Here is a 26,213-nt window from a genome sequence, read left to right as displayed (position 1 = left end):
GCGTGGGTCAGTATGATCTTGAGCTCCATAGGTTTGGTGATGTACCCTGAGAGCTTTGTTCACTTTGATGTGTTCAGTGACCAGAGCATCTGTCTAAAGCCTTCAGTTCCTCCTTCCATTTTCAAGCCTATGTAGCAAAAATTCACATTTTTTTGGTTCACTAACATTTTGTCCATTCGTGCTCCCCCCCCCCCCAATTTGGCCTGGACACACCGACCAAGTCTGCTGTTGTACCACTGGATTGGCATATATTACTTCTTTAAAGTGATATGTTCATGTAGACTTTCAGATGTGCAGAATCCCAAAAGCCCTGGGAATTTTACAAGTGTTACCACTAAGAACACATGATTTGCATGTTTGTGAGGTTCTCTGAGTCAAGAGAGCATCAGGCTGGTCACTTCAGGCCACTCGAAGGAGAAAACCCCATTCTCTCTTTTTGTTATTTTAAACTTTTTATTGGTTCTTTGTGAATTTTACATCTTGCACCCCAATGGCAATCATCTCTCTGCCCCCTCCTACCTGCCCTCCACCTTGCAACCTCCTCCCAAAAACAAGGGTGAAAAATTTTTCATTGTGGAAGATTTAATGTGTCACAGTGTGTCCCACAGAATATCTTTTTGTCCATAAGTCTTTGCTTGCTAATGTTCATTGCAATGGCTCACTGGTCTGGTTCAAGGCCTCTGGCTTCTGCTAGTATTGGCTCCTCACTGGGACTCCTCCCCAATAAACAGCCTGCTCACATGAGCCAGCAGTTTATCAATGAGGTAGATGTTGGTGTGGGCCAACTCACAGCCCTGGACCTGGGCCTGCCAGCTCTCCTGCACTCCCCATGTCACCAAGGAGAGCTCTCCAGCACTGCCCTAGCTAGCTCATCCAATGCTTCAGCCAGCAAGGGGCCAGGACAACTCTCCTGTTCTCCTACCTCCAGGGCCAGCTCTGCTGTGCTGCCCAGGTGAGGCGCAGGGTCCACTCTCCCTAGTGTTGCAGCTGGTGAGGGAAGAGGCCAGTTCTGTTCTCGTGACCTCAGGGCCAGCTCTCCTGCCTGCCATAGGTGGTGAGGGACAAGGTGATGAGAAGAAGGGCATCAAAGACCATTCCTTCCACCTCCTGTCAAAGAAGACTCTAGATTGACCCCTTCTCTCACAGGCCTGCTCCTTAGGGCAAAGCTTAATACAATATTAATACATAATAAAATTGGCAGGAAATCTGTCTTAAGTATGGCAATTTGAAATTACTAATATTTGGATATGCTTATTAATTTTTACTTAAAGAACTAAATCTTGGTTGAGTATTTGATGCTCCAGGACAAAGAGCATTTTCTGCATTGTTCAGAGCTGACTGATACTTGAATTTATTGGTCATCAATGCTGAGAACACTATTTATCATAAATACATAGTGCAGAAGGCACAAGTCTTTAGGGCCACGTCTGACATTCCCAGCCAAGTCCATGGAATGATCTTTTTACATAAAACATTAGTCAATAACAGACATTTTAAAAGATTTATTTTTATCCTTAAAGTTATGTGTACATGTGTGTATCTATGTGCAGATGTGTTTACATGTGAGTACAGGTACCCTCAGAATCAAGAAGAGGGCATCATATCCCCTGAAGCTGGAGTTACACTTGGTTGTGAATCATGATATGAGCTTACTGGATGTCTAATGCCAGGGCTCAGATGACCAGTAAACACTCCTAACTAGCAAACACTCCAGCTCCACAAACAGCAATTTTTAAAATCATAATGTTCTGACCCCTTAACCCAATTCAGTGATATAACAATTTCATGCTTACACATTGGTGAATGGCAATAAAAATGGTTTTGTTTTCCTTAATTAAATTATTGAATTATTATAAGAGCTGGAGACTTTGTGTTAATAGTGAAAATACTGCAACACACATCATATAATACTCTCGAGCTGGAGAGATGTGGTTCAGGCTGATCGCCTTTGTTCGAGTTGCTTGCTGTGTGGGCAGGTGCAATGTGAAGTGCGCATGCTCTGTGTTCCGCACCAAGGCTGCAGGGATGTCAGGTGATGTAACACAGGTGAGCGCCAGCGGAAACACCTTGGATTCACTATGCACTACTGATGTTGAATTAATTTGGGGCAGCTGTCCGTTCATAAATCTTTTATATTGTGCCAGCCTTCCATGATCCCATGTTCAATTATGACCCCCCGAGAGGTCTTGATTCCCAGTTTAAGTTACAGTCTGAGTAGAACAAAGGGCAGCGAGGATAAAGATGGCAAAAGTCTGACAGTAGCAAAGAGAAGGGCCCTAAAAAGGAGAAAAAGTGTCTGAAGCAGCTACCCCTGTCCCTGTTCCCTGGGCATGGTGATATTATATTGCCAGGATGCTCTTACCTGCCTAAATCTGCTCTCTACCTGAGATCTTTCCTTTAGATGCCCAGATGATCATGCCTCCTCCCTGTGAACATGACATGAAAGGATTAACACTCCAAATAGCCCTCAGCTAGTAACTGGCACAGTTGGTATGTAAACAGCCCAGCTGTTTCTGCCCAGTCTGGACAAATGGGTTTTGTTTCTCAGAATTTCTCCCACAGAACCCAGCTTTAGCCACCCACTACTGGCAATGCTGAACTTCCTCTTTCTTTACCAATGCATTCAAAGAAGACAAATTAAATTTCTTGGACTAGGGTTCATATTGCAAAGCCTGCTGCGGGGAATCCAGGGTTAGTAGCCTACTTGGGGGGAAGCAAACAGGAAAGAAAACTTAGCAAAACCACAACAAACAAACAATAACAACAATAACAAAACAAGAACAAAGAAACAACAACAACAAAACCACACAAAAAACTCAAAAGACAAAGTTGGGCCATAATATTTAGGGCCTTTATTAGACAGACTGAAAACATACAAATATCCATTGATGCATTTAAAGTTTGAACTGACTACGAGGAAATATTGGAACTGTGGCAGGTTGATCTTCCTTGAGGAAACCTTCCTTGAGGGGCTGTATCTTGCCCTGGTCAGACTACTGCTTTGCTTCTTGCCTGTCAGGATGCAGGATGCTCTGCCGTGCTGCTTGCCCTGATGAAATGAAGCCTCTAAACCCATGAGCAAAATGAACCTTTGATCTTTGCTAGTAGCGTCAAGCATTCAGTGGCAGGGGTGATAAAAATGATCACATACTCTAAGACATTACCATTAATCTAAGCTTTAAATTCAGCTGGGCTCCTGTACTGTATCTGTCAAACTCCGTGTGGTTTAGAAAGGATCTGAAACATTATCTGGATTTGAGCAAAACTGAGGAGAACCGTGAATAAGTGCTAACATCTTCCAGGGCCAGACCTTGGCCTCAGCCTCAGCAGGTAGAGTAGCAAGCTAACTCTTGAAGTTAGCTGAAGAACAGCAGAATAACCTCAAGAGGAAGAAAAGCAATCTCCAAACACAGGTGAGAAGTCCTCAAAATGTCCTACAACTGATCAGAAAAAATATCCCTGAGACTGTCGCCCACAGACTCCCTTCCCACCTTTGTGATATGTTCCCGCTCATCCCAGGACACATCTTTCTGGGCAAACATCTGCTTCCAGTGTAGCCTCAGCAGCTACTACGCTCAACCCTGTCCCCGGATAGGCCTCTGGGAAGAACAGAATCATCAGCTCTGCCAGTCGAGGAGCAAGAAGGAAGAGCGAGTTCTTTCTGAGCAGACTTCCTCTATTTCCCTGAGATGAAATCTTCCCTTTGAGATAACCTTCATCACGAGGCTCAAGACCTATGGCAGGTCAGCAAAAACCTATTCTGTTCATGGAGATGAGATTGGAAATGTGTTTGTGAGCCTCTCTGTGTGGAGAATTCTTCCCTTTCATTTCAGCTTTCGTGAAGGAACTTCTATTCCCATGAGAAAGCACTTCAAAACATTAGATTAAAAAAGAAAGAAGAAAAATGAAACCCATTATAGCAATGGCTTCTCTCTTCTGTTTTGTTCTTCCTTCAATTTGTAAAATGCACACCAAAGACCATTAGGGAACATAATTTGAATCGCTTCACTCTAAAATTAAAGTGTTGAAAGGAAAAAAAATACTGCAGCAAAATGAAAATCAGCCTTGTCTCAATTTCTAATACCTGAACTTATTATAACTTTCGTTTTTGGATTTGTATAGAGTACTTCCCACAGACTGAAATTCCACATATAGATTCTCTGAAAAGGAATATGCATAAACTATTACTTAAAATGCCATGTTCTTTTCTTTCTTGTTGTTGTTTAATGTTACCCTGCATCTGTCTATCCACACAGACTCAGTAGAATGGCTGAGTAACCCAGCTACACTTGATATGCATGCTCAGCAACCTTGCAAGAGTCAAGCTGTGATCTGAGGACTCAAGGATTTTTGGCTTATTTATAAGCAGTATAAGTTGAAATGGCCTCACTAGCCTCGTAGGGTAGGTATTTCTCTTTCCATTTCATAATTGTAAAAATGGAGGCTCAGAAAGTTTAACTTCTGCCAGTCATATAGTCAATAAGTGACTATTAGGAGCTAAACTATATTCCCTCAGAATTTATATACTGACACTGCAACCCTAGCCCCTCGAGTGGTAAATGTGTTTGGAGATAATGGTAATTTTAAGTATCCTAACCTGATACAACAGGTGTCCTCATAAGAAAAGAAAGAGTCTAAGGATCTGTGTGCCTGGAGAGAGACCATGTAAGGGCTAAGGCAGTCATCTACAAGCTGGGAAATGAGGCCTGGGGGAAAAAACTAACCCTCAAATATATTGATCTTGGATTCCTAGTTCCAGAATTGTGAAAAAGCAATTGATGTTGGTATGACAGCCAGGCTGTGGTACTTTGCCAGGGAAGCCTTAAAAAACAAATTACAGAGATCAGATCCAGAAGGGTGGGTAGGGTGAGTAGTCACACAATTCTAGGTGGGCAGTTTGCTGGCATAAGGCCTCAGGCCATGGCTGGAGTCTCAGAGTAAGGAACTAACCTTCTCCACATTGTAGTGTGAGAACTGGAAAATGCACAGGTGAGCTTGCACCTTGTTTCAATGTACTCCTCCTGACCACTCTGGGACACATTCTCCCAGAGACATGATGGTTAAAGGGTCAGCCCCCTCTGACCTGTGCAGATCTGCTGGCACGGCAAGAGGAAGAGGATGAACCAGGCTTTAGCTCAGTGACCTGGATAAGCTCCATTCCACATGTGAACACACTGTCTCTCCTGTGGGAGAGGTACTCTTGTTTAGAGGTGCATCTGCTTTTTGGTCATCTTCCTGGTGTGAACACTCTCTTCTGTAGGAGAGGCACTCCAGGTGAAAAGTTGCATTGAGCCATTGGTCATATTGAAGGGAGCATCTTCCCCCTCTCCAAATGCCCAATGCTTCTAAAACAAAGGAAGGAAGTGGTTATTTTTCTTCACCTATCTTCCTGTCCTCCAACACCACCATTTTTGAAGGCCAGAGTTCTCAGCTCTGCATCCCCTCTGGCTTGGGCAGAGTCCCATCTTAGCTCATAAGACCCTCATATAACTCTCACTTGCTCTATGAGTTAGCAAATATATGAATTTTTGAAACTTGATATATGTGATAGGCAGGTTCTTCAAGCCAAGCTGTCAGAGCAGGGGCCTTTGCTGCACAGCTCACAGGGCAGTTTGGAAAGATCTGTTCCTTCAGAGAACTTGAGTACTTCATAAAAAACTTGAGAATGTCCTCAGGCCAGGATTTGGTGTCAAGGCAGGCTTTAGCATTCAGAGCATAAAGATGCCAGAGCTTGTTAACTGTTGAACCTAAAAATAAACCCAACCCCACTCTACCCAACTCTGTCTCATTCCTGGCAAGGAAATGTGTTTGGAAAGCACCAAACACTTCATTCTGTCCTTCTGGAGTAATCATTGGACACAAGAGGACTCAGAAAATCTCAGTGGAGGCCTCAGTATCTCTCTGAATGGGGCAAGCAGTGTGCCTTGGCAGATAGAGCATCTGAGCAGCCCTTCCTTGCTCAAAGAGGCCAACCAGGAATAATGGACTTTGGAGGGACATCACAGTAATATTGACCTTATGATCTCAAAACTGCTGAGAGCTGTGAGATGAAGAATGAACAATATAAACACACAGCATTGAGATAACAGAGATCAACCAAAGGAGCCTCTTCTCACTCTCCTACTTGTTACAGTGATCCCACGACGAGCTGTCTTATTTATACTGTGCCCCATTCACACATGTGCATGTGAATTCCTCAGAGACACTTGCTTCTCTAGGTGAGAAGCCATCGCTTACCTTCCACATGGGAGTGTTCTCTCCCCTTTGCCGGCGAGATGCTGAACGCATCCCTTGGTCATCTTCCGGATGTGAATCTTTTCTCCTGTGACGTCAAGTCATTTTGTTAGAGTCAAATGGGATCTATAGTTTCTGGCCAGTCTTAACACTTAAGCATAAGAACTTAACAATAAAATGGAAGAGAGGCAGAGAGGGAGTGGGAGAGATAGAGAAAGAGAGAAGAAGAGAGAGGGAGAGAGATAGGGATGGATGGGGGGGGCAAAATAAGAAAAGTACACAAATTATGTTATAACATTGCCAAAATGAAATCCATCATTCTGAACAACAGGTAGATGTTAATAAAACAAAACAAACACGTGAACCCTACAGTAGAAGCGCATTGGACCAACCTATCATCTGTTCTCTTTGACAAATGCTCCTTTCTGCAGTCATTTCTCCTAAGAATTATCTTTTCATCCTGGCTAATACCACTCATACCCAAATTAGTCGGACCCAAGATGCTAATGCTGGAAAGCTGAGGTCACCCTCACTGACAAGGAGGCAGGCAGCCTTTGCCTTCGGGGATGAAGTTGCTATGCTCAGACCCGGCACCTATAGTCAGACCTCATAAATTCATAGACTCTGCATTTCAACACTGGTTTTCCTCAATTAATTCTCTGTTTTTGGTATCTGTGCCTGCAATGATGCTATACAGAATCAGAGAATCTGCAGTATTCCAGTAATGATAAACAGCCCAGTGTGATCTGGGCAAGGCTGGATAAGAGAAAGTGTTCTGCTCTGTTGCTACAAGGGATCCACCACTCCTTCAGTGCTGATAATGTCAGGAAGATTTTTTGCTCTGCAAAAGAACCTACTTTATTTTACACAGCTCTGAGCAAGGTTTTCTATTTCTCTTTCTCTTGCTTTTGACCATGTGTTGAAATCAGTGCTATAGCATAGGGGCTTTCTTGTTTACTACCCCATTTAGGAGAGGACTCAGTGATTTTATTACGAGTGCATTTCCCAAGCCCAGAACCCTCAAATTTCACCTCTTACCACCAAAGCCTCATCCCATCCCAAACTCACCATTCTCTTCTTTCATCTGATCTCCCCCGAGATCCTAGATGAGGTCTGACTTTCAGAATATGCTGGTCTTTCCTATTCAAAGACACTTGGTGACTCCTATAGAGCAGAGAGTAGCAGCAGCCTGTACAGTTTGTGCTATGCCTTGGGTCCACTTCTCCCATGTACTTTGACATCTAAGCTGAGTCTAGGCCTATGGACTAGTTTACATAAACCCCATCAAGGAAAACTGGAATACATAGAGGTGCCCCTTAATCACACATGCATGTGAGTGTGTGTGTTTCTGTCTGTTTCTCTCTCTCACTCTCTTTCTATGCATCTCTGTCTCTTTTTATATCTCTCTGTGTGTGTCTCTTTCTCTGTTTTTCTCTGTTTGTCTCTCTTGTTTCTCTTTGTGTGTGTGTGTCTGTCCGTCTGTCTGTCTATCTCTCTGTGTGTTTCTCTCTGTGTGTCTGTCTCTCTTGTCTCTCTGTGTGTGTTTGTCTGTCTGTCTATCTCTGTGTGTGTGTCTCTCTCTGTTTCTCTCTGTGTGTGTCTGTCTCTCTTTTTATCTGTGTGTGTCTACCTATCTTTCTCTCTCTACCTCCCCTCTGTGTGTGCCCTTGAAAAGGTGAAGAGGTTTGTGTTAGGTCATTCTCCACATTGTTAGTTGAGAAACTGTCTCTCACTGAATTTGGCACATGTCAATTCAGCCACACTGGCTGTGCAGGAAGCTCTGGGGTCCTCCTGCCTCTACGGACCAGTATCGAGATTAGAGGAACATGCTACCAAGCCTGGCTTTTTCTGTGGGCATCAGGAATCTAAATTCAGGCCATACTTGTGCATCTAGCACTTTACCCACTGAAACATCTCTCTACCCCTCTCTTAATCCTTGGCAAAGTATTTTCCTAAGTGATTCATGAAGAAGGAGAGGAAACTGGGAAGGCAGTAGTAAGAAAGCAAGGAAAACAGAGGAGGGTGTGCGGGGGTTGGGGGGAGATGGACTGAACTACAGTTGCATGTGAAGGCAGATGTGCTATACAACCAATCTGGGCAGAGAATTATGAGACAGAAGCATTAGCCAGAGCCAGTCCTTCCTTAGAGTTTGGAGGCTGCATTCTGAGGCTTTAATGTCACCAGGAAAGGGCTCTCCAGGGCTAAGGGCTCTCCAGGACCAAGGGCTCTCCAGGACCAAGGGCTCTCCAGGATTCATGGACTTCCACTGTAGGATTCCCAAGAGGCCCTCCTGAAGAAGTGAGTCAAGGAAAAGTCCTCATTTGTCCTTAGCCAGCTTTTAAAACTGGGTTCCTCATCTTTCTTTGCACGTTTAACTGAACATCATTCTTCTGGCATTCCATGGCTCAGAATCTGCTCTGGGTCCTCTCGGTAGTGTCAGATCTCACTGGTCTGACCTGGTCCTCCCCAGCCTGGAATTCTTTGGATCAGCTGGCACAATAAGAACATGCTGTTCTGCTGTGTTCAGGTTGAAATTTTCTAGAATGACTGCCAGTCCTTCCTGGACCACAGGGCTCAAGATGTTTTGAACTAGCTGTGCCCCTCCACCCCAGTATATTTAGGATTAATCTCTAACCATATGTGACTTCCTTTGGAGACTGAGTTGTTTTGTCATTTTCCATCAAGTGGGGGACACAGTGAGAGGGTCGTCCTCTGCCGGATCCTATCTTAGACATTCTAGTCTTAGAACCATGATAAAATAAGCCATGCTCTGTGCTGTTTGGCCATAGTGATATAACCAGACTAAAGTAACAGACGGATAAACATTTCCTTGTCTTGGTTATCCAATGAAATGTAAAAGGAAGGCTGCTTCCAGGGGTGCATTACCGGATATGTACGAAGGGTCAGCATGCGAATTACTAGACTAAGCTGCAGATCAAAGAATACACTAAAGGAGTCATTTCATCAAAAGCACAGTAAAGGGAAGGCAATTTATGCAGTGTCACACCCAGACTGACTGGACCAATTAGCAACGTCCTCCATAGGCACAGGAAATGGGTAACACAGGGGTGGTGTGTGCCAGTCTGTGTTGCCAATTCTTCTCAATTCCAAGACTAAAACCGCATCATCACATAGAGGCCTTGTGTGTAAAGAGAGCACCCAGCCGGGCATGGTGGCGCACGCCTTTAATCCCAGCACTTGGGAGGCAGAAGCAGGCGGATTTCTGAATTCGAGGCCAGCCTGGTCTACAAAGTGAATTCTAGGACAGCCAGAGCTACACAGAGAAACCCTGTCTTGAAAAACAAAACAAACAGAGAGAGAGAGAGAGAGAGAGAGAGAGAGAGAGAGAGAGAGAGAGAGAGAGAGAGAACACTCAGCTATGCAGAACAGATTTACAAATCAAGCAGGTTGATGACACTTCTTTTCCCTTAGAATTATTTTTTTTATGTCAATTCTCTTGTCATTTCCCTCCAGGTTCTCATTTTTCTCTGTTGACATGGAAAGTTAAAGTCTCACGCCTAAGTTCTAAAATAAATGACTTATGTGTGACACTTCACATAGAGGGTAAAGAGTGTCCGAGGGGTAAAGGCCTCCAGATTTTACAATAAGAGCTGAAACCCATTTCACAAAGGGCTGAGGACAAGGGGAAATTGCTTCTCGAGAACGTTGCTAACAACTGTTTCAAGGCCGAGAACAACTGGACATATAATCAGAGAGAATCCAGCCTTGATTATAGTGGATTATAGCACGAGCCGTCATCATACCGCAGTAATTATGTGTCAGCAGTTAGGCCCTCACATTCTTTTTTTAGAAAATTACTACAAGCTTTACAGGAATAGATCCAAGATAACAAGAGACATAAGGATCTCAGCAAGAATCCTTTGTGACTAAGGAAGTGGCACTGTGCCCTCCTCCAGTCCTCCACTGCTAAACTCTCTCAAATTAAACCCTTACTGCCCGGGACAGCAAACTGCAAAGTATTGTATAATTTTTCTTCTTTCTCATCCATTCCCATGTAAACTAGATGCATTCCTTCAGAGCATACACATGTTAAAAAAATTTTAAAACAAAGAAAGGACCACATGATACTTGCTGACTAATCAATGCAAATACATACTTCTTAGAGTTGCCTGTCTTGCCTAAAACTTAGAATGTGAGCACCATTTACCAAAAATGATGAACACATTTTGTCTTGGACACCGTAAGTAAATAAAAGATGCTATTTAAAAAATGAAATCAGAAAATGCTCTACTATTCTGTGGTTTTTAAGAAAATACGATGTCCTAAAGTCAGTGCCCCCTCCATTAACTTCGAAAATGATTTTCTTAAAGATTTCACCTGATTCTCCTTTGACCGAGTCTAGGAGCCAGGTGTCCTCCATTTCTGTGTTCATATTGCAGAGAAAGGCTCGCTGATTAAACACACAATTCAGTTACATTTTTTTTTTTTGGTATGGCTTTTTGTAAAGGGTGGGGCATGACTACATTATCGGTGGTACACAGATAACCAAGTAACTGTGTCTTCAGCAAAGCATTTGTTGTCCCTGTGAGAAGCACACAAGATAGATGCAAACTCACTGTAAAATCAGGGAAAAGTTTGTTTTTAATCAAAATACGGCTGCATATCTTAGTTTTACAAAGCGCTCATTTCCAAAGCAGCAACCAGTTAGTTATTCACACATCTTCTTGTGAAAAGAGAGCTCTAGGCTGGAGAGATGGCTCAATGGTTAAGAGCACTGACTGCTCTACCAGAGGTCCTGAGTTCAATTCCCAGCAACCACATGGTGGCTCACAACTCTCTGTAATGGGATCTTCAGGTGCGTTTGAGAACAGCTATAGTGTACTCATGTACATACAATAAATAAAAATTTTAAAAAGGAAATAGAGCTCAAGGGACTATCTATATCCCATGGATTTATATCCACCTGCCTCTGCCTCTGCCTCTGCCTCTGCCTCTGCCTCTGCCTCTGCCTCTGCCTCTGCCTCTGCCTCTGCCTCTGCCTCTGCCTCTGCCTCTGCCTCTGCCTCTGCCTCTGCCTCTGCCTCTGCCTCTGCCTCTGCCTCTGCCTCTGCCTCTGCCTCTGCCTCTGCCTCCCAAATGCTGGGATTGAAGGTGTGTGCTGCCACATCTGGATCCATGGAAGTATTTCCTGAAAGAACACTGAGATGCAGAGGTAAAGGGCCTTTTTTCCTTAAATATTTTTGATCCTTAGTTATTTGAACCTGAGGACAAACAGATCTAGATGTAAATTATAGATGTGTAATCTACAATTACACATGGATTAATCTGAGTCACAAATACACAGGGATCAAAAACAAACTTTTAAATGTCATAGAATAGAGATAGATACAGAATGCACCATGGAACTTATACTAGATGGATCGCCAAATTATTAGAGAAAGAGTAGAAGTATCCTAGTTTCTCTGAGTGCTCAGCAATTCCCACCCTGTCTGCCCACTGATCATCTCATCCCTTCCTAGAGGAATTTGGGAGAGACTGGCCAGGACTGTGCTTTGTGAAAGCTACAAGCTATTCTCTAATTTTCCACATGAACAGAGTGGATGGGAAAATACTACATTGCTAATGCCATTTTGGTGTCTCACATCTTTCTGCCTTTTTTTTTTAATTTCTGCCTCATTTTTAATGTCTAAGATGCATATCATCTCTTCCAGCAAATCTTCTATGGAGCTTTGCAGATGGAAGACCTGCGAGGGGCTTACATTGCAGTATACAGGTAACCATGGTGATTGTTACTCAAGGGCATTGTTTTCCTCCCATCCTTCCTTTGTAACTTACTTGGGGCATAGCATTTTTAAACCAATCAGGCTATTTTTATCAATATTTTATTCCAGAGCACGCAAACATTTGTTATTTGTTCTCTGTTCGACACCCATTAAGTTCACTAATTTTATAGTGAACTAAGCCTTATTTATGATGGCATTCAACTGTTGCAATTTTGAGTTTATACTGGGGAATGAAGACTACAGCTGGGATAAATCCCTTTCTCTCCATTTTTTTTAATGTCTAATTCTTTTGAGTGCCTTTTATACACAGCCAAGATTAGCATTGTTTAGGGTTTCCTTAGGAATCGTTCCCAAACAATTTTCTGTTTCCCAACATGAAGCTACTAAAAAAAAAAAAAAAAAGTCTTACCATGTGACAGTTGAATTGAAAGCTGCTATAATAACTGGAGAAAAAACAAGCTCTTGCTTTATATTTTCTTACACAGGTGAGTGTCACTTAGCTTTCTCCCTAGAAAGACTATGGAGGTTAACAGTCTTATTACACATCTATAATTTACATCTAGATCTGTGTGTCCTCAGGTTCAAATAACTAAGGATCAAAAATATTTAAGGAAAAAAAGGCACTGACCCTCACTAGTCCCTTTACCTCTGCACCTCAGTGTTTTTTCAGGAAATATTTCCATGGATCCAGATGTGGCAGCACACACCTTCAATCCCAGCATTTGGGAGACAGAGGCAGAGGCAGGTGGATGTCCAGCCCAGTTTACATAGTATATTCCAGGACAGCCAGGGCTATGTAGAGAGAGACTCTGTCTTAAAAAACAAACAAACAAAACAATCCTCCAACCCAACCTTCTAAGGCAGGGGGCACACAGTATAAAATTATGCAGAAACATCTAGAGAACTTTTGCTCTCACTGAAAGAACCACTGCTTGGTGGCAAGGTGTGTAACTATGATTCTTGCCAAGCTTCACAGAGTTTAGAGCATGGCCCAGAGACTTTGAGGTTTTCATCACTAAAATGATCCTAAAACACAAACAAACAAAAAACCAAAAACCTCACTGAAAATACATTTTTGGGTCATTGTTCTTAAATGATTTTATGAGATTCAAGCAAAAAAAGAAATATGTTTTATCTACCATCTACTTAAGTCGTATTTGCTATTATAATTAATCTAGTGATTTATAGAGTGGTGTACTGGTTGTATGCAAATACTAAGCTGTTTTATGAAAGGAACCAGGCATCTATGGGTATTCTGAAACCAGTCTCCATGAGTACTGAGTGATGAGTCTACATCACTTAATCTTTATTACAAATATTAATCCTAGGTTACAGATAAAAACTGAAGTTCCAAGAAATGAAATAAGTTTTCTTAGCATCAGATCACCAACAGGTAAGAAAACTGGTCAAGTTAAGCCAAGAGATTTTCCTTAAGCTATAATTCAGTCAAACACATTAGTGTAGACCAGGACAGAAACTAGGGGGAGGGTAATTTTAACACTTGGCTTGATAGTATTAACAACACAGCTCTAAACATGCTTTCGTCAGCAAAGGTCAGTTCAAACGAAATCTCTTGAAATTCTTGTCACATCCTTTCCTTACATCACCAGCTGAAAGCCCTTCCCCTTTTACCTGTGAGACGGTCATTTATTACCAAGCTCAGGGGTTCAGATACTCATTTTCTGACAGTACGTAATTTTTTACATTTTAAAAGGATTTGTGCTTATGCTAAAAATAAGAAACAGCCCATTTGACACTGGCTTATTTTCAGAATAAAAATGATGTATCCTCTCAAAGGCTGTCTTAACAAGGCAGTTTTTGTTCCCATTGCTTCTAGAAGAAAGAAGATTTTATTTTCCAGAACCTTGAGGACTAGTCAGCAAGTGACCACTCAGAGACACTTGATCCAGGTTGGGGTTGGAGGCGTGGGGTGGCTGTGGTGGGGGGTGTTTGAGCTAGAGATCGATTGGGAGGACACTTAAGAGCCTGGCTCATATGAGAGACTGGTTTAGACCAGCTGCTCTGGGAATGAAAACTCAAAGGGAGAGGCTAATGGAGAGGTGGGGAGCTTAGCTCGGTCATACACAGCTCCAAATGGCTGTGCTGTCCCCTTAGGAAAACGTAACAACCTTCACGGTGTCCTTTAAGAATTCATGCTTTATGTAAATGTCTCTTTTGGAGTAAAACAGTACAGAGGGGATAGGCTTAGAACTAAGATCTTTAAATGGAAGTAGGCTGGAGTTCCCCGAACTGCAGCAAGATCTTGGATTTAGGCCAGATTTTAACCTTGGAAAAAAAATGATCATGACTTTGCTTTGTACTTCATTCATGAGTGGTAAGATGTAGCTTGGTGCTTGGATCCTAAAATAAATCTGAGCTGCAGGGAGAAAGTTACCAAAATGCCAGCTTGTTCAGATGTAACAAGAACTCTGTCTTAGGCTTTGCAATGCCACAGCTGAGCTGAACCTGATCAGGGTCCAGATGCTGTAAGAGGCCACTGGTAGCTAAGGAGGTCTGGGATACTAGGAACCCAGGCTCTTGGAGGCTGAGGCAGGAGGCTTTCTATAACTTCAAGGCCAGTGTGGGCTGTCTAGTGGGTTTAGATTGTGCTGTAGATGAGTTCACATGAGACCAGATCAGACAGCTTCTTATTTAACTTAATGATACATCATTTTTAGTGTGAAAATAATCCAATGTCAGATAGGGCTTTTCTTGTTTTAGCATAAGCCCAAATCCTTAAAAATGTAAGACATTACATACACACTGTGAGAAATAAGTATCTAAACCCTTGAGCTTGGTAATAAATGATCCAATTGCTGCTTTGAAAAAAAAAATCATCAGAAGACTTCTCAGCAGAAAGCTTAACTGAACTTCTGGGTTGTGGTAGCATTGATTTAATTAAATTAATTATTTAACTAAACAAAACTTCCTAAGTCCAGATGATTCATCAGAGGTGGCAGCTCTGTGGCAATCTAATCTTACATAGCAACAAACGATAATGGCGGCAGTGGCAAAGCCCAGTCTAGTGGTTGTCACCAGAGGGGAAGCAGGGTTCTTCTGTGGCCAGACTCAGCAAGGGGCTGATTCAGTCAGTCAGTCAGTCAGTCAGTCAGTCAGTCAGTCAGTCAGTCAATCAGTCAGAACGCTATCAGATGACATTCTCCCCAGTGACTTTGCTGACCCATAAGTAGACCTTTGTCTCTGATCTGCAACTTTAGACCTTTGTCTCTGATCTGCAACTTGGTTATAACAGGAATATTATTTCTTACAACTTGGTAAGACTCACATTAAAGGTTCCTTAGAAAGAATCCTATACTCCAAAATAGCTATAATTTCTATAAAAGAATTCATATAATCATTTACTCTTAAAATAATAATAATGATAATAATAATAGTAATAATAATTCTGGCCCCGGAGATGACTCAGCTGTTTAATATCCTTACTACCCTTGCAGGAGTCAAGGGTTCAGTCCTCAGCATCTACATCAGAAAACTGACATCCACTTATACCTCCAGTGTGACTGGATGGGGCACTCTCTCCCACCTTCTGTGGGCTCTTGCATGCAAATGACATACATAAAGTCACACGAGACATACATACATACATACACATAATTAAAAATGTTTAAAACTGGTTAAATTCTTCCGTAAACCTCGTTATTATTATGACCTAATTTGAAAATCTTTACAAAAAAATTCTGAATAAATGTAATATATAAATAGTTTGTAATTTTTTTTGTAAAATTGTTTAAAATTCTGTGTTGAATTTTGAGGAGCATTCTTGTTAGCGCCCTGTGTATGCCAACATGATTGACTAGTAGGGAATTTTCCTCTCTAGTCTCTTCTTTCCAGCTAGTTTATGGAACCCCAAGTATCCCTTACCTCTGCTTTATGCTTATTCATTTTACGTTGTACCTGCTTAGCAAATGCTCTAGCACGGTTACTTTCTCCCATCTTTGGCTTTTTGAAACTGTGTAGCCCAGGCTAGCCTCAAAGTTATGACATCACATTGTGATTATAGGCATTTGCTGTCACATATAACTTTATACATTTTCAGTTTGTTGTTTTACAGTTTGCATTGAAGCAAAGCAATACACAGATGAATTTAATTGAGGGATGTATTTCAGAAAACTCTGTGCTTCCTTGGAAAGGTCAGAGCCCCAAAAGTCACTAAACCATGAAGCCCGGGGCCTGAGAGAAACAAAACAAAACTCAGCAGAAAAGGAGTCCCAGGAATCACTTACTCTGCCTACTTGTGAACTGGGCCCATTTCTCCAGCATCCCAGGATCTAAATAATGCATAAGCCCTTCTCCATCCATTCTCATTAAATTTTCATCCAGAAATTTTACTGAGCATCTCTACTCAGTGTCAAACACTGTCACAGGAACAGCCATACAGAGAGAACAATGAAGTTTGTAGTTAGAGCTTGTGACTATAGGTCTACAAATGTTTTTCTTGACATGATAATCAAGGTTACTGTAGTCAGAAGGTAAAGGAATAAACTATTGTTCATACTTTTAAACATATTATTTTATGTCTTATAATAGTTACCAATTATTTTCTATAAATAAATAGTTCATCACTTCCTGGTCAATGCCAGAACCTTGTTTCTTTGAATTTCTACAGCAAAGGATTCATTAGTGTTTATGAGGTGCTGAGCAGTAACTAAAATGCTGTTTGAGAGAAATAAACAATCCATGCCCTCAAGGAAAAGACAGGAAGCTGTAAGCCAAGGTGAAGTAAATGGACAGTCTAAACGTGTGTAACTTTTTTGAAGAAAAAAATATCAATCTTTATTTAAAGATAGAGAGATGGTAGTAGTGAGATGGCCGAGTGGATAAGGACACTTGGCCCCAGGCAGACCACCCCAGTCTGTTTGATCCTCTGGTAGAGGAGAAAACTTCTATAATTTTTTCTCTGACCTCTGAATGCACATGGTGGCACATGTGTTTGTCCCACAACCCACTCTCTTAAAAAATAAATCACTTAAAAACATAGAAACAGAAGAGATGCTTATCATTAATGAGAAGATGTTAATTCTCCCCAAGCTGCTACATTGCTTCCAAAAGTTTCTATAAATTCTAATAAGCCTTGCTATTGCTTTAATTTCCCAGCTGTACTGAGGCACACAATGTGGTGAATGGATAGATGGGTACATCGGTAAGTGACCATCAGTCAGGCAGAATAACAACTCTCCTGCTTCAAATACTGGTAACACAATTTAGCTGGCTTAACTAAAAATAGAGAGGAGAGGCGAATAAATACAGGCATGAAAGAGGAGACAAGACAGCACATACCTCAGGATTAGCAAAGGGTTCTATCTGTCTCTCATGCCACTCAAAATGTCAATTCAAAATAGATGGAAGACTTTAAAGTAAGACTGGAAACATAGGCAAGATACACCAAGATGCAGACAAGGACTAGAGAGGAAGTCTAATTGCTCAGAAAACAATACTAAAGTTGATACATAGGTTGGAGGAGGAAGTACAGGAGAGAGGTAAAGAGGAACAGAATACAAGGGCCTATGTATAAAATACATAATGCAATTCATCATTGTCTATGCTAGCTTAAATATTAATTACAAATTAATAAACATAAATAAAATTTGAGGTAAACTTTTAAGAGGATTGTAAGAACTACTTGAACATTTACATGCTAACAGTTTGAGTAACCTAAGAACTGAATAATTAAAGGTTGGAGAGATGTCTCAGTGGCTAAGAGTCCTTGCTGCTCAAACATGAATTCAAATCCCTAGAACCCAGGTAAAAAGCAAGGTGTGGCTGTAACCTCAGAACTATGATTGATAGAGACAGGAGGGCTGCTGGGGCTTCCTGGAGTCCAACCTAGCTCCATGCTCAGGAAGAGGCCCCGTCTCATGGCAATAATGAGGAAAATGATAGAACACCAGCCCCCCTCCCCTGGTTTCCATGACCATGCATGGGTACATGCACCCTCTCTCATACATGAACATATACCACTAATGTGTATTCTCTCACCTGATTAAAAGACTTAAGAAGTAAACAAACTTACAATGCAAAGAAATTGATTAAATTTCTAGAAGTATACAGCTTCTCACAAAAGATAAAGAGATATCCCAAACAGACCAATAATAAATAAAGAGATTGGATCAATAATCACAAAGCTCCTTTTAAGTCTGGGAATAGGGCACATGCCCACAGCCCCAGTACTTGGGAAGTTGGTGTGGAAGAATTATGAGTTTGAAGGCAGTGTGGGCTAGTTAATAAGATATTTTCCCAAAACAAGCAAACAGCCTTCAACATTTGCAATAAAAGAACTTTCAGAACCGAACGGAATTTTACCAAATATTTAAGGAAGAAACAGTATCAATCTTTACTAAAATCACCAACTCCTTTGGAAAATGGAAGGCAGAAGGATATTAGTGTACTCTGTGAAAGCAATGTTTCCAAGATAGCAGTGACATCACAGGAAACAGAGCATCTCCAGTGACACAGATATAAAGAACCAATATAACGCTAACAAAACTGAAATTGAGAGCGCATCAAAAAATGATACCCCATGGTCAAGAACAATTTATCTCCAGTAGGTCAGGATGGTTCAAAATATGCTTATCAGTGGATGTGGTGCCCAAGTAAGCCAGAAGGAGAGGAGGACCCAGGGGATGCAACTTTTACCAAAATGTAGCATCCATTCAGAAACAGACTGTTAATGAAAGATATATGACTTACACAGCACCCAGTTAACATCAAAATAAGTGAAAAAAAACTACTTGGTGGATTTTACCTTTGTTAAGTATGAAGTATCCTCTCCCATCCCTTTTGATTAATTTTCACTGAATGTCTTTTATTGGATATTAGAATGGGCATTCCAGCTTGTCTCTTGGGACTGTTTGTTTTTCCAGCCCTTTACTATGAGATAATGTTTATCTTTGTTGTTGAGGTGTGTTTCTTATATGCAGCAGAATGATGGATCCTGTTTTCATGTCCATTCTGTTGGCCTGTGTCTGTTGATTGGGGAATTGAGATCATTGATGTTGAGAGATATTAATGACCAATGATTGTTAATTCCTATTTTTCTGATGCTGGTGGTGTGAGTATGTGTGTGCTTCCCTTATTTTATTTTTGCTGGTATGGAATTATTTATTTCCTGTAATTTATTGGGTATAGTTAACCTCCTTGGGTTGGAGATTTCTGTTTAGTGTTTTTGTAGGGCTGGATTTGTGGATGCATATTGTTTAAATTTAGGGTTTTTTTTTCCTGGATTATCTTGCTTTCTCCATATATTGTGATTGCAAGTTTTGCTTAGTATAATAGTCTAGGTATACTACTGTGGTTTCTTAGAGGCTGCAAGACATTTGTCCAGGGCCTTCTACCTTTAAGACTTTCAGTTGAGAAGTTGTGTGTAATTCTGATAGTTCTGCCTTTGTATGTTACTTGGCCGTTTCCCCTTGTAGTTTTTAATATTCTTTCTTCATTCAGTAGAATTAGTGTTTTGATTATTATGTGGCAGGAGGATTTTCTTTCCTATTCCAATCTAATTGGTGTTCTCTAAGCTTCTTATAAACATTTATAAGCATCTCTTTCTTTAGGTTGGGAAAATTTTCTTCTGTGATTTTGTTGAAAATATTTTCTTGTTCTTGGAGCTGGGTCACTTAACCCTCTTCTATTCCTATTATTCTTAGGTTAGTCTTTTTCATAGAATCCCAGCTTTTCTGCATGTTTTGTGTCAGAAATCTTTAGATTTACTATTTTCTTTGACTGACGTATCAATTCCTTCTATTGTATCATATGGCTGAGATTCTCTCTTCCATTTCTTGTATTCTGTTTGCGTGCATCTGCTGTACTTGTTCTCTTCCCTAGGATTTCCATCTACAGGATTGTCTCAGTTTTTTTTTTTCCTCCTATTTTCATTTTCAGTTCTTGAAGAATTTTATTCATTTTCTTCACCTGTTTAATTGTATTTTCCCTGTATTTCTTGTTTATTATTATTAAATTATTTTATTCATTTACATTCCAAATGTTGTCACCCTTCCTGGCCACAACTCCCAGAGTTCTTCACAAATCCCACCTCCCTTTTGCCTCTGAGAAGGTGCTCCCTCACCCTGGCATCCCCCTTCTCTAGGGCATAAAGTCTCTACAGGATTAGGCATACCCTCTCCCACTGAGTCCAGACAAGGCATTCCTCTTCTACATATGTGCCAGGGGCCATGGAGCAGCCCATGTATGCTCTTTGGTTGTTGGATTAGTCTCTGGTAGCTCTGAGGGGTCTGGGTTAGTTGATACTGTTGTTATTTCTATGGTATCCTGTATTTCTTTTAAGGATGTATTCATTTCCTCTTTAAAGGCCTCTATCATGTTATAAGATTGGATTTAAGCTCATTTTCTTGTGCTTCATTTGTGTTAGGATATCCAGGGCTTGCTGTAGTAGGATAGCTGTGTACTGAAGGTGCCATAATTGTCCCTGCTTTTGTTGATTGTGTTCCTTTGCTGGCCTTTAGCCATCTGTTTGTCCCTGAATGTTTCTGGTGCAGCAGGCTTCCTGTGGACAGCCTTGGGTTGGACAATGGAGGAAGTTGGACTTGTCCTGGGGAATCAGCAGGCAGAGGAATGAGGAGAGGGGAGGGATATCACCTGTATGTTCTTGGAGGGATACCATGCCACTCAGGGCAGCTGAGTGTTCCCCAGGGAACTAGTCAGGAAGGGAAATAAGGAGGGTCTAACCTGTATGTTCCTGGTCCTGCAGGCCTGGGGAAGGCAGGTGGAGAGGTAGCCAGACAAAGGAGCCAGTAGTACCCAAAGGGGGGTGATGCTTCCCCTTCTCTGAGGAGAGGGGAGAAAGTAATGGGGGAGGAATTTGTAAAGAGTAGGACTGGGAGGAGAGGAGAGAGGGGGCTATAACCAGGATGTAAAGTGAGTAAATAAATAATTTAAAATTAGGTGGAGAATGATTAAGGAACATGCCCAATGTCAACTTCTGTCTTCCATGTATACTCACATCCACATCTGCACACACATACACACACACACACACACAGCTACATAAATGTACATATATACACATGGCTACATAAACACACACACACATACACACATGCCTACATAAATACACACACATGCTATTTAAACACACACATACCTACATAAACACACATACACACATACCTACATAAACACACACATACTACATACACACACACACACAAACACACACACTCGGGGTGGGGGCAGAGACAGAGACAGAGAGACAGAGAGAGACAGAGAGAGACAGAGAGAAAGAAAGTTCAGTATAATACAAAAGAACTCAAATATAAAGTCAGAAGTTCAGATGAACTAATCTTTGATACGGGTGACAAGAATACATAATTAGAAAGGACAGTGTGTCTTCTAAATGGCTCCAGGAAATCTAAATATCCAAATGTTTAAAACATTGGTTTCTCACCCTATATAAACTCATTTCAAAACCAATTAAAAATTTAGATGTAAGACCTAAAATAATATAGAAGACTGAAGGATTAGTCTCTGCAATGACTTTCTTTTTCAGCTCTGACACCATAAACAAACTACAAAACAAAAATAGACAAGTGGGTTGCTGAGGAGATGCCACACTGGATAAAACATAAGAACAAGTATTCTAATCCCCAGCACCCACATACAAGCCAGAGAAGGGTTTGGGGGCTGTGTAATCCTAGCATACTGAAGGCAGAGACCAGATCCCTGGAGCAAGCTGTGAGCTCCAGGTCCAGCAAGAGAATGTGTGGAGAGATGGCACACATGCAAACAAAGGCACACACATGTAGAAAAAAATTAGACGAGTGGCCTTGTAGCAAACTGGAAATCATCTTCCACTGCCCAAAGCAATCAACAGAGTGAAAAGGGACAGGGGGTGGAAAGGGAGAGAGAAGGGGCAGGGGTGTTCTATCTGTATCCTAAATGCACAAGGAACTCCGGCAGTTCAATAGCAAGGCAAACCAAAAAGGGCCCAATGAGAAGATTAAACATGGACAAAGGTCCTAAAAAGACATTTTAAAAGGTGTTCAAGTGGCTAATAGATATGTGTCTGAAAATGTGTCTAACCTACCAGCCACCAGGGAATTCAAATGAAAACCCTCATGATACTGAAAGGCTAGTGTCAGAAACAAAAGAAAACAAGTGTCAGGTGAAAGGGGTCCTTGCACACTGCTGGTAGGAATGTAAATCAGAGCAGTGCAACTCTAATGTAAATGAGCATAGGGGAACTTCAAAATCGTCATCACAGCTCATAAACATTGCAAATTATGCGATGCTACAGAAAATGAAAATATGCACCAGAACACCCAAGAAATAGGTTTATTTATAAAATCAGTACATGGTATTCCTATACTATCACCTTATATGCTATAGGAGTTTACAAAGACAGTCATTTCAAATGAACAGAAGTGTATGAAGTTAATAGGCTTAAAAGATTCTCATATTTTCTTCTCACACTCCACTGGCTCCAATTGCACAGACACCAACGGCTGCTGAGCCTGTTGGCCAAAGTTTAATGCAATTAACAGTATTTAAACAGTAAATTCAAAGTTGGAAGTGTTCATTGATCTACTTTGCTGATGAACAATTTTTTTTTCAAAGTGTATCCTAATTTAGGAATTCCTTGTCAATGTATAAAAACAACTTAGAGGGTGTGTGTGTGTGTGTGTGTGTGTGTGTGTGTGTGTGCTGTGTTTATGTGTTTATGCACATACATAAACTTCCACAACTACCCAGCAATACAGTTATTACATTATTGGTAAGTTAAATAATATATAGTATGCAATTCGTACATATACTTGGAATTCTAATAGAGGATATAAACAATTTAGCTACTACTTCTAGATCTTTTCCTTTGTACGAATCAATATAACTTAGTGATAGGGTGTGTGTCATTAAATAGTGTCTGTTGCCCACATGGAAGAACATCAAATGACTGTGATTACTTTTTTTTTTTAATGAAGGAAGCATTGTTGTTTATTGTTACAATCCATCTTATTGACAAAATAATAGCTCTTTACAAAAAGCCTTCTGGACAGCAAATAAGAAGGTATCAATAGCAGACATGGTTGCTAAAGGAGTACTGGATTAAAGGAAATGATCCAACATTTTAAGGACTCAAGAATTGTATATTCGTAAATAAATACGTATGTTGTGTATATGCTTGTAACTGCAAACCTCAAGGTTTGGAAACAGGAGTCAGGCTGCACAGTCCCCAAGTAGGAGAACAAATCTTTAATGATGGATAGAAAACATTTGAGCTAGAAGAGACAGCAGCTACTTGAGGAACTTCTGGTGTCACTCCCCAGAGCCTTCAAAGGCTGCACTTTAGATCTTATGCAGAACAAGAATATTTTAAACAGAAAAGAGGAAATTATCCCAAGCAAAAATCATCAGCTGGACTATATTTTAAACAGAGAGATTGCTGGCTATATTTGAGATCTCTTAATGAGAGTGCTGGTCTCATTTTTATGAAGGAAGAGAAATGCTATAAAGGGGCGGCTCTTTGATGCTTATGTATATGATCATGGTCCCAATCAGAAGGGGTTGACATTTCTATGAAGCTTTTCCAGCAAGCTATTTGTATCATTACCAACCAGAAAACTTTTTTTTAATCCCCCACTAGACTCTGTCTCTGTCTTCCTTCCCTCCACTATCCCTTCCTGTTTCCCCACTTCAACCACCAACCTCCCCAGGGAAGGATGCACCCTGTTGACTGGCCCTCAATCACAGATGAAGAAAAAACTTCGATGAAGAAAAAGACTGTCCTTTGCTTCTGGAGGGATTGAACCAAAGAAAACTAACCAAGTCTAAGAAGTTAAAGTTCTGTTATGGACCCATCCCTGGTCCAGACTGTCTCAATGACAAGCTCTGGCTGACATGTTCCAAATCCCTGATACTTTCTATGTGTGCAGTTAGCCACTTGATAGATGAGCAAATTCAGAATACCGTTTTGGTTCCTTCCCTTTTCCACCCTGCTGTCCTAGCCACAGCATGTTTTTATGAAAGGACTTCAGGCAGTGTAAATCACAATAGAATCAGAAGTTGGAGAACCAATTGTTGCTTGGCAACTAGAGTCTCTGCCTTTGTCCGTGAGTGTTGCCTATCATACTGTCTGTCCTTGGCTTTTTATTTATTTATTTTTTATTTTTTTATTTAATCTGATAATATATTTCCATTTCTAGAAATGCTTTGTTTTAGACTTGAGGGTGATGTTTGAAAGTGACTGTGTGGGCTGTTAGTGGCTTGTGGACACAATAAATTTGGAAGAGTTGGCTAAAAGTCAATTTTTATATGCAGTTGTCGTGAGCACCTGTGGCTGTCTGTACCAAGTCAGCTGCCGCTCTCTTCGAGCAACTTCGAATAACTGCTCCTCATCCATCAGTTAGTCCTATAGTTCTGACAAATGCTTCTATGTTCCAAGATAACCGTGTCTTCCTGACCACATTAGGGTGTCCTTCTGATTGATGCTGAGATGTGTGATATGGGACTTCCTCAGCAGCTGGGCATTCTATGAGGACAGGCACAAAGACAAAGGATGAGTCACAGGGCATTGGGTAGCAGCTGTCTCACTCATTCTTGAGGTCTCTGTGGCTGTATTGTCCTGGGATTTGTGCTTAGGTATATTAGAGCACACACAGCAGTGCTAGGCATGGATGATGGTGATCTGAACTAGGTTTCTGTCAACTGAAGCATTTCTCATGAATTCATACTGGGGACAGTAGCATAGACCTTCCTAGGCCTCTGATAAACATGCTCTTTCCAGGGTCTTATTCTCAGATTTAATAAGTAAGAACACAGGCATTTCTGCAGATGAATCTATCATACAGATGTTTAATTACTTGGAGGATCAAGAATTCTCAGGACAGAGAGCTTACTTAGAACAGCTAGGGCCATAGAACACTTGCTTGTTTTTCCTGTGTTTGAACTGTATCGGAATATTTTTTCGATCAATCCAGTGTTTCATGTCTGTCTGTCCTGGGTTGGGAGTTTGCAAGATGAGACAGTTAGGTTCAGGGAATGGCCTGTCCATACCTATACTATTTGGTTTTCTTATTGGCAATGAATTTGAGCTCTAAATATTTACATAAAACATATGTAATGAATAGTTTTATCTTAAAATTTTAAGAGTGCTTTCTCAGGTTTTAACTAAAACATTTCATCATTGTAAGTTTGCACAGGAACCATATGGCTAAAATGAGCTACTTACAGCTAGATCACCCAGTGAGCATAATAAATATTGACCAAGTGTTGGTTGTTTGAGGGCCTTTTCTGTAAATGCCACTGCCTGCTCCGGCACCCTTATTTGAACAAGTTCAAGTAAACATTAACTGGGATATGTTTTAGTTCTGCATGTGCTGTGAAAATTAATGATTCAACATATTCAATAAAAGACCATTTGGGGGGCATCCCTTGGAGAAGAGCAGGAAATGGAATGAAAATTAGATAGTAGGTAGAGTTCAAGGGGTGATAATGGGTGAAAGGAAGCTACTAGCATCCTCAGGACCCTGTGAATGGCTCAGAGATGCCTACCAATGATGAAGTAGTGTTCTGAGATGCATGTTCAACTCTTGAAGTAAGTGTGTCAGGGGGAAATGCCTCACTCTTTCACTGTTATTACATACAAATGTTAGTGTGGATATCTCCTCTTATTTAATGGTTCTAAAATTCTATTTATTTATTTATTTATTTATTTATTTACTGAGTTCATCTGTACCCCAGTATAAATGCCTCCCTTTCAAACAGCATCTGATGCTCAGAGTAATAGAGAAGAGGAAGAAGAAGAAGAAGAAGAAGAAGAAGAAGAAGAAGAAGAAGAAGAAGAAGAAGAAGAAGAAGAAGAAGAAGAAGAAGAAGAGGAGGAGGAGGAGGAGGAGGAGGAGGAGGAGGAGGAGGAGGAGGAGGAAATTTAAGCCAATGACATCTAAATAAACGTAATGCCTTACATCACTCAATTGGTCTGAAAACACTGGGATGATCTCTTCTCACATCTCTCTTCCCCAATTTCCTGTAGGTGAGGTACAGACACTGCTGTACTAGCAGAGGAACAAGACAGAGGACTGTTGGTTTCAGCATGACTTTCCAGGATAGAAAGTAACTTTGTAGGTTAGGAAGATTATTCTGGATAGTTTATGTCAACTCAAGAAAAACTCAAGTCATCTGGGACGAGAGAACCTCAGTTGAGGAACTGCATCATCAGATTGGCTTGGGTGCATGTCTGTGGAGGCACTTTCATGATTAAGGATTCAT

The 26,213-nt window shown here is 41.0% G+C and overlaps 1 long non-coding RNA gene across 1 annotated transcript in view; it reads right to left on the bottom strand.

The window, feature by feature from the left end:
* Nucleotides 1-22,636: 22,636 nt before the first annotated feature.
* The window catches only part of LOC147002119 (uncharacterized), a 31,910-nt gene continuing 28,333 nt past the window's right edge, over nucleotides 22,637-26,213 (bottom strand). The window contains exon 5 of the long non-coding RNA XR_015044553.1: nucleotides 22,637-24,474. This is a non-coding gene — a long non-coding RNA (uncharacterized LOC147002119). The remainder of the gene's footprint in view (nucleotides 24,475-26,213) is intronic.

This window comes from Mus caroli, unplaced genomic scaffold (genome assembly GCF_978045245.1).
Source record: "Mus caroli unplaced genomic scaffold, Mus_caroli_1 scaffold_11, whole genome shotgun sequence".
Lineage (NCBI taxonomy): Eukaryota > Metazoa > Chordata > Mammalia > Rodentia > Muridae > Mus > Mus caroli.
The sequence above is the reverse complement of the archived record's forward strand: the minus strand, read 5'-3'. Positions and strand labels throughout refer to the sequence as shown.